The 13975-nt window shown below is 43.8% G+C and overlaps 1 protein-coding gene across 1 annotated transcript in view; it reads left to right on the top strand.

The window, feature by feature from the left end:
- Positions 1–354: 354 nt before the first annotated feature.
- LOC126191042 (uncharacterized) overlaps positions 355–13975 on the top strand; it is a 235816-nt gene continuing 222195 nt past the window's right edge. Inside the window, exon 1 of the mRNA XM_049931757.1 lies at positions 355–502. The gene's annotated coding sequence lies outside the window, so the exon portion shown is untranslated. The remainder of the gene's footprint in view (positions 503–13975) is intronic.

Here is a 13975-nt window from a genome sequence, read left to right on the forward strand (position 1 = left end):
TTAAACCGAGTAGGGGATTGGGGGAGGCTGGCTGTTGATCATTAGTGGTCTTGTAACGAATTGTCTAGTGTTTCTTTTCTGTGCGTCGTTGGAGACTCTTCGTCGCGGCGGTAGGAGCTGCCAGCTCTTCATTACGAGATTGTCCTCCGCACTTGGGATGGGCTGAATACTTCTTGCCTTTGTGTGTGTGTGTGTGTGTGTGTGTGTGTGCACCGGACGCTCGCCGGCGCTGCTGACGCGATAGCGACGCGCGCCGCAGCCACCAGGTGTCTCTGGCGGCGCCCGGCGTATCGACCCGCCGGCGGCAACCCTTTAAAAGGGGCGGAGCGCCGCGGCGCCGGGGACGACTGTCGGCGACCGGCTGCCTGTGAACGCACAGGCGCCTCCTCCTCTCGCAACTCGCTCGGCCACAGCTCAGCCACAGCCACAACGCAGCCGCCGCTAGCCGACGCTGACTCTGACGCTGTCGTTGACCATTCATGAGAGCGGCCCTGTTCACGGGGTGAGTGAGCGCTCGCTGCGCACCCTCACCCGAATGCCGGCGGTGTCCACCGTACCCGCTCGTACCGGAAAACTTACCCTCTCTGTACCCTCTACCGCTGATGTGGCTTTCTTTTTCATTCTTGGTAACTACCATGCCGCAAATACTACGCTTTCGCATTTTCAGCGTTTTTCATGCAGTGTCATGTAACATCACCCTACAGCCCGCGTCGGGTATAACGTTCATGCTTGGAAGCGTCAACACGTGAGGACAGTACCAGTTGTCGGAGCTAGAATTCGCGACCACCCTTTCGTAATACTTTAATTACGTAAAATATCAAGTAGAAGGTTGCACAGCGCATGAAAAAAGTACGTAATGCATTAAAAGCTGCTTTAGTTTTTGAATTATTAATATAAAGCACAATTTGAATCCATAGTTCCGTAATTACATGTTAATGTGTGTTGTCACACATAATGGACTGTGAAGTCGTGTACGTACTGTATCACCCATTTCACAGCAACTGTTATTGATATGTCGGTAGAAAGCACAGCGTGCGATAACTTTCTAGCACAATTTCATAAATTGTTTTATAATACGCCATCCATATCATAGCTATCTGAATGCACTACCCAAATCTTCTTTCAATAATTCCGAAACTTAAAACATTATACTCTCACATATTTCTTTCATATTTCAGTTGCAACTACAAAATGGAACTCCTGTATCAAATATTCTACTGCATCCCGAAATCTTCTTTTTGCGTCTCTTCGCACATTTTACGATATGTTTATTTTAATATCTGCGCACCATGTTCGCAGGTGTATGCAGTATGTAGAAACAAATCACACGCTCGTTCGACGGAGTCAGATACGAAACTCAGTAAACTGATAACGCTTGTTCGTTGCAACCTTCTTCATCGCAAATTCTTTTTATTGATTTGTTGGTCCCTTATTTATTCCATCCAAGCAGAAAGAGAGTTATGCCTTTTATTCCTCCCAAGGAGGTACGTCACTTTCCATAAATTTCTGTTCCCAAGTATCAGAGCTGTCTGTATACTCTCCCTTCTCTGCCAGTTACCTCCGAGTGTCTTATCCGTGTGATTCCCTTTCTCGTTTTCCTTGCAAACTTTGCATCTATCTGTGTGTGCCACTCTGTCAGTTGTTAGCTGCCCCTCTGTGTTTGAGCGCGCCAGATTCACTTGCATTCAGATAATGACATTTTGTCCACGTAACGCCGCTTTGATTGGCAAACGAGGACTGAGTTATTCGTTTGTGAGGGGCGGCCAGAATGGGCGCTATTATCGGTAAATTGATCGGCCCATCGCCGGCTCGCCCATTCATTTTATGATGGACGACGCCCGTTCTTATCCACTTTCATATCTGAACTCACTAGAATGCCTGCCCGGCCAAAAGACGACTTGAGAGAAGCGACTAATACACAGAAAAGAAATACAAGGACATTTCAACTATATAGGCGCCTTGTGAAAGTGTGTTACAATTATATAACCTGGCTTTGTGGCCCGGTGGACAAGTGTTGGAGTAGAACTCCAAGGTTCAGTGGTTTTCTTACGATGAGCTGTTGGAGATACTTTAGTTTTTCTTTTCTTTTCACGTGACATTAACCTCTGGAAATACTCATGTATGCTTAAGTTTCAAAATGACTGCGTCTGTCAATTGTGTGGTTAGACGCTATCAAGGTTACACCGAATCCAGCATCACTGCGCTAGTTACTGCACTATAGCAACGCTGGCGACAGAAGTAACTAGTTTTATATAAAAAGTCGTGTTGTATTCATGTATCTGAAGACAAGCGGTTCCCAACCTTTTTAGCCTTGCCGATCAACTATTTTGTAAAAAGAAAAAGCCTTAGAGGCCCAGTAACTAAATATAAAAGCGTGTTTGTGTGTGGCTGTATGTGTGTGTGTGTGTGTGTGTGTGTGTATGCTAGTAGCCTTAATTAGTAAAACATACTGTACAAGAAGGATTGAAAAATATTTACATTTTTTGTAAATAAAAGACTTGAATTATAACCAACTACATGAAAACACAAAGAATGTGTGTGATGTCCTTAGGTTAGTTAGGTTTAAGTAGTTCTAAGTTCTAGGGGACTGATGACCTCAGATCTTGAGTACCATAGTGCTCAGAGCCATTTGAACCATTTGAAAACACAAAATTGAGTAGTCAGTCTTAAAAAGAACGCAATGGGATTTTTGACATTATTTATCACCCTCGAGAGAATTAATTACCTGTCTTAAAACAGGTTAATTTTAGCCCCAAATCACAATCTACATTCAGTCTATTACCGCACTTTAAAAAAAAAATTGATGAGGCTCGTTCACAAAGACAGTTTCTAGAAAAAGGCCCACCAGTTGTATCAGTGATTAGTAATTCAGTAGTAACGACACGAGGACTGAGCGAACTGGTGTAGTCGCTAACGCTCTCAACTCGCATTCGAGAGACAGCAAGAAATCTGAACAATACTTCATTTCTTATATCGGAAAGCCGCTTGGTCGGTATGCAGATCACCAATCATCCTTCCTTCTTTTAATGCCACGGTACCAAACGACCAAAATTCAAGCGAGTCGCTCTTGTGAACACTTGTGTCCGAGAAACTACCAGCTTACGATCGGATTGTGGCATGTTATGTAGCAAGTGAATAAGACAGCCGAACATTTGGAATAAATGGTGGTTTTCAACCAACCTTGACCATCGTACGTTAACCCGGGACCTAGAAACGACGGAGAGGCTCCGTTCCCGCCGCAGCCGCAGTTGTCCACAACCCCACGGCAACTACCGCTACCGCAGTCCACTTCACCCTTGTGCGGTTCGGCCCCCGGTGCCCCCCCCCCCCCCCCCCCGCTCCAGGGAACGTCTCACACCAGACGACTGTAGCCCCTATGTTTGTGTGGTAGAGTAATGATGGGGTACGCGTACGTGGAGAACTTGCTTGCGCAGCAATCGCCGACATAGTGTAGCTGAGGCGGATTAAGGGGAACCAGCCAGAATTCGCCGAGGCAGATGAAAAACCGCCTAAAAACCATCCACAGACTGGCAGGCTCACCAGACCTAGACACAAGTCCGTCGGGCGGATTCGTGTCGGGGACCAGGCGCTCCTTCCCACATCGGAAAGCCGTGCGTTAGACCGCTCAGCTAACCGGGTGGGCGTACCTTAACCATGGTTTCAACGGATTTAAATCTGTCTTCTTCAGAAGGACAAGAAACGAACTTCCACTAGCAGTCAGTTGGTAATGCGATATAACATCGCCACATGAAATGTCTCGGCAACGATCTGTACATCCATTTCTAGAAGTGTAAGGCCCCTAAAATCAAGGGCTTGTTACACCAGTAAAATCAATGACATAAAATTCCATATCACGTCAAGATGACTCACGCTATATGTTCACGCCATTAGCAGCCAGCCAAAGGCGCGCGCCAGCCCTGTAGCGCAGTCTGTAGGGGCGTAGACTTCCAACAACATGGTGGCACACGATATTGGTAATTTTCAACATTAAAAAAATACTGGTAGTCCATCTTAGCAGCTTCTTTTGATCCATCATTTCTATTTCTTTCTTTGCAAAAAGAAAGTCTCTGATCTTGACGACTAACGAGCGAAACCATGAAGCTCCCGATAATTTTTATCTTGTCTTGGGCTTCCGAACAGAACTCACGGCCCAGTGCCACGCTGCCCGCGGCCCACAAGTGGGCCACGGCGCACGGGTTGGAAACCGCCGCTGTAGACAATTCCAACTATCCAAATGTAGACCTACATACCCATCATCAGAAGTATCCTGTTTTCACATGGTATTATTTTTTGGTTATTGTAGCGGTTAGATGATCAGTTACCGGCTGACGGTTCGTCGTTCCTGCTGCGTAAGGAATTTTATAATGCAAGAATACGCTGACTTACGACATACTTTCAACGTACTTGTGCACCGTGACTGAATATGAGGTGTCTGTACAACGCAAATCTACGGAACCAAAAGCTTGTTGAAAGCCAGTGTGCTTTGACCTTTCACTTCTTCATGACTGTCACTCAGAATAATTTGTTTTTACGAACGCAATTCCTTGTTTCATGTATTCACTAACGCCCTTTTCAACATCGATTTTATTCACTTATTTGAATTTGGTTTTGCTCTGATGACTTCAAATTTGTGCATCGTTCGCGGTTACTATGCTGTAAGGGGCCGTAAAATGTTTTGCACACTCTGGTGGTAATAAAGGCTCAATGTGCTGTCAGTGTTAGTGGATTTTTTATACGAATGTATAGGAGGATTAAAAATAATCGAGAAACTACACGCTCTACGTCTGCAAATATCATTTCTTGTGCAGATGAATTAGGTAAATTTTCAAAACTGATTATTTACAGACAATTATTATGGTAAAGCATACTACTTACTACATCATCCATAACTGGAAGTCGTAATATAACAGAAACGTATAGTATAACTGGGTATTAACAGCAATTAAGAATTTGAAGTTATTTACTGGCTTTTCATTTTTGTGCATATAGTTCTAAGTGTGTTTGGAATACGTTTTGCTCTTCTGCGCTACTGTTCCAAGAGGAAAGTACTAGCAGTACTTAACTAAATGAGAGAGAGAGGTGAGTGAAATGGGAAAGAATTGACACTCCATAGAAGGTAACTAGTTTAGATGCTAATGCAATACAAATATTCATTAATAATATTTATGTAGCTGCGTCAGGATCAACAGGTTACATTAAGGTGTACTCAAAAGACCTCAGAACAATTGTTAAGGGATCCGAGACAACTAAATGTCCTGACGACTTACGTTCATAAGCTAGAACGAAAGGCGTTGACAGTGATCATGAAAAGCTCGCTCACTGATTTAGGGGAAGGCAATAAAAGAAAGTTTCAGCAGTGGTATTGGATATGATGTATCTTGAGAGGCGAACTATTTCCATTGCTCCCTCTCGTAGTCTGGATTTATCGCTAATATATCGCCCAGTGGGAAATCCCAAGCGACTGAAAAAAACCGTACGCGACTTTTGTACGTTAAAAGAACTGATCCGCAAAATAACAGACCAGTATCCTTCGGTTGTTATTCGCAGCATCGTAACAGCATAAGGGTACGCCGACGATATTCTACGTCCCGTTTTGTTGCACTTCTTACGAGCCATCCTGTTGCCCGTCTTGCATTTCAGCAAGAAAATGCCCAGCCGCACACGACGAGTGTTTCTACTGCTAATCTTCGTGCTTGCCAAACCCTGCCTTGACCAGCAAGGTCGCCAGATCTCTACACAATTGAGAACGTTTGGTGAATTGTGGGCAAGTCCCTCGAATCATCTCCGTATTTTGACGATCCAACACTCCAATTGGACAGAATTTGGCACGATATCCCTCACGAGGACACCAACAACTCTGTCGATCGATACAAAGCCAAATAACTGCTTACATAAGGGCCAGAGGTCGACCAACACGTTACTCACTTGTTCAATTTGTGAAGCTCTTTCTCTTTAATAATTCATTTAATTCTTCTGAAATTTTAATAATTCGTTTGTTTGTACATGTAAATCACATCTACCGATTTCCGTCCCATCCGGATAATTCATTCGTCGTGCGTCGTTCTTTTTTTTCCCATAGATTGTACGAGGTCTGATCGGAAAGTTTCAAGAATGGGCCTGTAATTGTACAATGGTGGTACTTACATGCTACTGTGATGCATCTCCTTCAAAATAGTCCTCTTCTGACTGAACACACCGACTCCAACGGTGTTCCCACGTTTGGAAACATTCCTGGATTTTTTTTACTGAAGTGTGTTAAGGACGCTCTCCGTATTTGCCTGGATGTCTTCAATCGAATAAAATCGCTTCCCTTTCAGAGAATATTTCAGTTTAGGAAACAGGTAGAAGTCCGCAGGGGCCAAATCAGGGGAATATGGCGGTTGTGAATGTACAGGAATTTTGAATTTAGTCAAAAATTCAACTACGGAGAAGGCACGATGAGCCGGAGCATTGTCATGGTGTAGCACCCAACTCCTGTCTTTCCACAATGAAGGTCTTTTCTTCGGCACCTTTTCGCACAAACGCTCAAGGACACATTTGTAGTATTCCTGGTTAACTGTCTGTCCTACATCGGTAAATTCATGATGCACAATACCGACAGAATTGAAAAAATCACCAACATTGTCTTCACCTTCGACCGACTTTGCCGTGATTTTTTTCAGTCGTGGTGAACCTGGAGTCTTCCACTGCGGAGACTGCACTTCAATTTCAGGATCATATCCGTATACCCACGATTCGTCACCTGTAATTACCCTGTTTAGCAAATCTGGGTCATTTTTAGTCCGATTAATCAGTTCTTGGCACACTTCAAGTCAGTATTGTCTAAGGCCACCTGACAACAATTTTGGAATGAATTTTGCGGACATTCGGCGCATGTTCAGATCTTCAGTTAAAATTGACAGAACTGCATAGAAACTTAAATTAAGTCTATCAGTCGTCTCCCTAATTGTAAGGCTACGATCAGAGCGCACTAAGTCGCGAACTACCACAACATTTTCATTCGTTTTTGGGTGGAAGGACGGCCGGACCGCGGTTCATCTTCAGATGATTCGCGGCCATTTTTAAATCTGCTGAACCAGACAAGAACATTTGACTGGCTCGTACAGTTATCTCAAAAAGCCGTTTTTAATAGTTCATAAGACTCAGAAGGGCGCTGAGGACAAGGCAATGAATCACTCTCCACCCTCTGTGTACCCCCCGTCAAACCAATAACCAGTAGCGGATCCATTCTTAAAACTTTCCAATCACACCTCGAATGTATGACTTGTCACTCATTACCATTTGCATTTACTGCTGATTCTCTTTTTAGTAAAGGTAATACTGTTAGTGCTAATGTGCAGTCTGTTCAAAAGTATCAGAAAGTCCTTAACTATGTTCCGCCTGGTTCGTTTGCAACCCACATAACGCAACTGTCCTGCAGGTCCTCTGATTTCTCTTCATTGCAGCCATTTGACTGTAAAAAATAGTTACTACAACAGACCACCAAAGAAATTTGTTCTGTACACCAATCAATCCAAACGAAAATTAGTACCACGATGATGAAAATATCAGGAACCACGTTATTAGGAAGACAGCCTTTAACAGCTGTAAAGTCAAATTTATTACAAAAAATAGCATTTCAAAAGGCAAATTTCAACTTGTAATTACATGATATAAAACGTAGTGGATTAGGTACCGGGTTTCCAATCCAGCAACAGTTCTCTCTGTTAACTAAGCAGGGTTTTCGTGATAGTCTCGAAGTACTTACTGGATAGGACACAGGACTTTACGTAGATAAAACCATATCGAAGTCAAAAATCTTGCTAACAAATGAAGTTCTGGGCAGGCTCGTATTACGAACATTTCTTATATTAAATTAGACTTTAGTCCTAGGGTTATATGGTAAGTTGTAATTGATTTGTTATTAGAAAAGTGTATATTTTTTATATTGCTTCTCGTTAGTTTACTGAATATAACGGAAAAATACGAGAGAAGGTAATCATCAACAATATATTCTCTCACATTAACTAAAAGAGACTGGTAATGCTCAGGACCCCACGCCTATAGAAAGCTACTGGTTCAGAGATAAAGATGTCGATCAATGTTTAAAGTACATTTTCATTCACAAAGAAATTTTGTTAATGGTTGATCGATACTGGGCGAGAAAGACAAACGTTTGAGGCGGAAAAGGGCGTGCTGTAGGCACTGTTTCCCAGTCGAGCTCTGAATAGGTTGTTTGGAGAAATCAGCAGTTCCCCTGGTCGCTTTTTCTATATGGCGACGACGAGGCGTCTCATAAGGGCATGATCCACTGCGACGTGTCGAAACCTTCTCAGAAACTTTTCTCACCGACAGAACACATCGAAAGAAATCCACTGCCAAAATTTTAGCTGCTAAAGCGCATTTCAAGCATTTTGTTATGTTGAAGTTACTAGTGTTCACTGTACGAAGAACCGCTTATAACAGTGGATTGTATAACCCATCCTGCGTAGCGCACTAGTCGGTGAATAAGCAGAGCAGCCGTGACAAGAGAACATTGTGTCACACAATGAAAAATCAAAATTTCAAGTTTTGGGTACTTCAGTCATACTAAAAATGTCTCAAATCATTGATTTCTTGAATAACTTGCAGTTCATATCGACAGTTATGACAGCGTATTTGTTACACAAGTATACGAATGTTTGGTGTCTGTTCTTTCGGACATATCCGAAAGAACAGACACCATGCATTCATATAACTGATTGACTGGTATAGCTGGGCAATGGATCGACCTTCTTCAATGAGGATGCACAAATACGTCCTACCTCATGTGGGAATCTCAGAGTAGCGAACATGAAGAAGATGGACAGGGACTGCGTATAGGTGGCGCTTGACGGGTGTGTGAGTCGGCCGTGAGGAGTGCCGAGGTAGTCCTCGCAGCTGTGATAACGCTGTGTCCCGGACGGCGCAGCGGTTAAAGCACCTGCCTAATAAGCAGAAGATCCCAGCTTCTCGCGGTGCTCATTTTCTCTCGTCGCAGCTGATTCCGCGTGATTTCCCTATGCACCTGACAGCAGTGATCCACTGCCTTTTCTTTCCTTCCCTTTCTTCCCCTCTCCACCTTCAATCTACATATGGCACACAAGTGACTAGAAAATCAAGGCAGTATATGATGTTACATTCAGACGACTTACATCAAATGGGATTTTAATTTTTTGACATGAAATACGTATTTTATAACAATTCCTGCAACTCAGTTCTATGATAATTTTCGAATAACGTATATTTTACTAACGCTGAAACAGGTTATTGTTTGTTCCCTGTAGTCGTCGCAAAAACTAGATGGATGGCCAAACCAAACGTTTCCCCTACATCAGATACACCTGTTTAAAGAAAAATTAATGCTGTCAGGCACTTCACTATAATTATTACTTTTATTTACACAGAATCGGGATAGAGTAAGAAATGGGTGTGGCCATTTTCCACACCAGGCATACTTGATCAAATTAATAAAATATGGTGATGAAAACTGACAACGTATAAATGACTGACGTTTAACAACAACATTGGAAATTATGTTTGTCCGAAATTTTCGAAAAAAAATGCTTTACACTGTGGAAACATTACCTTATTGAGAGGCTAATCGCACTGTTGGTTCCGAGTCGTATTCGAGTTACATTATTATTCGTTATTTTCACTGTCCTCCTAGAAACAGAGGTGTCACTGTGTCCAATCCAAGAGCCTAACAAAAGCATTGCATTAATTTCTGCAACTGGTAAGAACACGCTTCAGCTGTAATATTGAAAATTATTCTCTCATATTTTTCCAGATTTTCCTACGCCAATTACAAATTTTTGCAACTAAACAGTCCTTTTTTTTAAATTTGTGTCCTAAATTGCCTTGAGGTTCATGAAAACAAATACAAAGCTGTGGAAAAATTAACCGGTGCTACTTAGCACTGGCATTACTGTATGCGAATGTGTCATAGCATTCATTGACTCCACAAGTAAGTCTGTCTTTTTTTCGTTAGAAATGAAAAAGTGCACTTTGCTCGTAGATCTTGCATGAAACCTGACTGACTGCCTTGATATACAGCATTTTAAGAGACAACAAGAAGCTAAATCTTCACATTAGCTAAGAATTTCTCTGTAGTATTACCTATTACTGAAATCTCTAAACTTTTACTTTAAGTAAACTTCGTAATTTTGCGAATTCCTATTCCGTATAATTTCCTGAATCTGTGTAACCAAAAGTTACAGTCTGGTAGATCTCTCTCATCACAAGCCGTCCTAAATCTTTTGAGTAGTTTATCTTTCACACTTTTGCGAGTTTCTTTTTTGCGCATATTTCATACTTCGCATAAATCTTTCATTTATTTATATAGTTTATGCTCAGATTTTACAAAATTAACCGAGCATTACAAATTGCTTAACTATGAGCACTTTCTCTCTCCTTTGTTCATCCAAGGAAATTTACATTGTTTTCTTTGGACTTGGAAGGTTTGTACTTTTGTTCTGGACTTTAGTTAGCACAATGATCATCGTTCAAATCACAATTCACTGTGTCTTCAGAGCTATTTCCTGTTTCTAGTAAAGTTTACACAATTTCTAACGATATGTAAATCATTCGAATGAATTTCCAAGAAATTAAATGGAGCAGGATGGCGTAGTGGTTCGCGCACTGGACTCTCATTCGGGAGGACAATGGTTCAAACCCGTCTCCGGCCATCCTGATCTAGGTTTTCCGTGATTTCCCTAAATCGTTTCAGGCAAGTACCGGGATGGTTCCTTTGAAAGGGCACGGCCGATTTCCTTCCCAATCCTTCCCTAATCCGAGCTTGTGCTCCGTCTCTAACGACCTAGTTGTCGACGGTATGTTAAACACTAATCTCCTCCTCCAAGAAATTAACTGATAAATAACACATATGTAGGTCTTCAGAAGAAATAGGTGATATCGATTGCGTACGACGTTCTTCATATTTCATCTCTGCAAGATTTAAGACATTATCAGATTCCACATTACTGCGAAAGTATAGAACCTGGACAAAGATACATGCTGTTAGTAAGCTTATACGGAAAAAAACATAAAGAAAATCATTTCTCAAGTAACCTACCGGAATCAGCCAGATAAAGTCGTCGACAACCGTCGATATTTTGACAGGAGCGCACACAGTCATTTTCAAGGCTAAACAGGAGCAAGTAAGCGCTATTTTCACCGAAACTCCGTAAAGATAACACGCACATACACTGTAACACAAATCAAAGATGACCGACGTTGGAAATTATCGATGGTTTTTGATAGCTAAGAGAGCAGGATTCCATCCAGAATCCAAACAAAAACCACCATCTCTATTTATAATGTTATTTGCTAATTTAATTTCAACAGCTTCCTTAATAACAGTATCGTAATAGATGGAAGTGCATACCACAATCTCCGTGTTGTTATATTCTGTAGGATGACCGGTGTCAATCAGTGCTCTGTAATGGTGTATTTGCTCGGCTGTTGTCAGCGTGAGTGCCGCTTATGCTTAGTACACCAGTTCTCCACAGTCCTAATAGTCTGACCAATATACACTCCTGGAAATTGAAATAAGAACACCGTGAATTCATTGTCCCAGGAAGGGGGAACTTTATTGACACATTCCTGGAGTCATATACATCACATGATCACACTGACAGAACCACAGGCACATAGACACAGGCAACAGAGCATGCACAATGTCGGCACTAGTACAGTGTATATCCACCTTTCGCAGCAATGCAGGCTGCTATTCTCCCATAGAGACGTAGAGATGCTGTATGTAGTCCTGTGGAACGGCTTGCCATGCCATTTCCACCTGGCGCCTCAGTTGGACCAGCGTTCGTGCTGGACGTGCAGACCGCGTGAGACGACGCTTCATCCAGTCCCAAACATGCTCAATGGGGGACAGATCCGGAGATCTTGCTGGCCAGGGTAGTTGACTTACACCTTCTAGAGCACGTTGGGTGGCACGGGATACATGCGGACGTGCATTGTCCTGTTGGAACAGCAAGTTCCCTTGCCGGTCTAGGAATGGTAGAACGATGGGTTCGATGACGGTTTGGATGTACCGTGCACTATTCAGTGTCCCCTCGACGATCACCAGTGGTGTACGGCCAGTGTAGGAGATCGCTCCCCACACCATGATGCCGGGTGTTGGCCCTGTGTGCCTCGGTCGTACGCAGTCCTGATTGTGGCGCTCACCTGCACGGCGCCAAACACGCATACGACCATCATTGGCACCAAGGCAGAAGCGACTCTCATCGCTGAAGACGACACGTCTCCATTCGTCCCTCCATTCACGCCTGTCGCGACACCACTGGAGGCGGGCTGCACGATGTTGGGGCGTGAGCGGAAGACGGCCTAACGGTGTGCGGGACCGTAGCCCAGCTTCATGGAGACGGTTGCGAATGGTCCTCGCCGATACCCCAGGAGCAACAGTGTCCCTAATTTGCTGGGAAGTGGCGGTGCGGTCCCCTACGGCACTGCGTAGGATCCTACGGTCTTGGCGTGCATCCGTGCGTCGCTGCGGTCCGGTCCCAGGTCGACGGGCACGTGCACCTTCCGCCGACCACTGGCGACAACATCGATGTACTGTGGAGACCTCACGCCCCACGTGTTGAGCAATTCGGCGGTACGTCCACCCGGCCTCCCGCATGCCCACTATACGCCCTCGCTCAAAGTCCGTCAACTGCACATACGGTTCACGTCCACGCTGTCGCGGCATGCTACCAGTGTTAAAGACTGCGATGGAGCTCCGTATGCCACGGTAAACTGGCTGACACTGACGGCGGCGGTGCACAAATGCTGCGCAGCTAGCGCCATTCGACGGCCAACACCGCGGTTCCTGGTGTGTCCGCTGTGCCGTGCGTGTGATCATTGCTTGTACAGCCCTCTCGCAGTGTCCGGAGCAAGTATGGTGGGTCTGACACACCGGTGTCAATGTGTTCTTTTTTCCATTTCCAGGAGTGTATTACATGCCACAATTACAAAGAACGTTCCCGCCGTACGTAAACCAAGATCATCCTTTACGGATCCTAAAAGGACCCTGATACTAGATAGTGGTCGAAAAACACACTTCACATCATATTTCAACAAAATAGGACCAATCCTGTTCAAAATGCTTCCTGAGTAAAGCAATAAGGCCTTAGATTTTGGTGCCACCTCGGTATTATTATCTATTACGCGGCGTAAAGTTGGTCAATAGCTCAACGCACGTCTAATCTGTCTTTCGCTATAACGATTCTGACAAAAGATGACTTCGAGATAGGCTAACTCAGCTGACAAACTCTCAATGTCCGAGATGATATGCGCCCTGTTAACCAAGGTGGTGACAACTGTTAGCCTGCAGTAGGCTTCCTATAACTAGCATGTATCAACCAACGTACCATCCACCTTCTTCGTGCCCAACACATCAAGGAAGGGAAGACAGTGTGTGTGTGTGTGTGTGTGTGTGTGTGTGCGCGGCTGCATTCTTGTGAATTATTTAAACACTGTATACGCGGGAGAAACTAAGGTCTCAAAATTAACTCTGTTCCATGCCCATTGTTAGCGATACCGCAAAGGGATCTTCTAATTGTTATAGATATTAAGTGAGTGAATAGTAACTGTGACCAACTGTTCAAATGGTTCAAATGGTTCTGAGCACTATGGGACTTAACATCTGAGGTCATCAGTCCCCTAGAACTTAGAACTACTTAAACCTAAGTAACCTAAGGACATCACACACATCCATGCCCGAGGCAGGATTCGAACCTGCGACCGTAGCAGTCGCGCGGTTCCGGACTGCAGCGCTTAGAACCGCGTGGCCACCGCGGTCGGCGACCAACTGTGAGAAAGAAACTATCAATGAAAACTGAAATTTGCCTCACAAATCACAATCGCGTCGTGTTATTTTGTCTGTTTACCGATGTGCCAGTAACCAAGGATATGCACCTGCCGTGTTTCGCATGTGCGCTCTGCTACAACATACGGTAGGGGTGTACATTTCTCCTAGCAA

Source organism: Schistocerca cancellata, chromosome 1, assembly GCF_023864275.1.
Source record: "Schistocerca cancellata isolate TAMUIC-IGC-003103 chromosome 1, iqSchCanc2.1, whole genome shotgun sequence".
NCBI classification, from domain to species: Eukaryota; Metazoa; Arthropoda; class Insecta; order Orthoptera; family Acrididae; genus Schistocerca; species Schistocerca cancellata.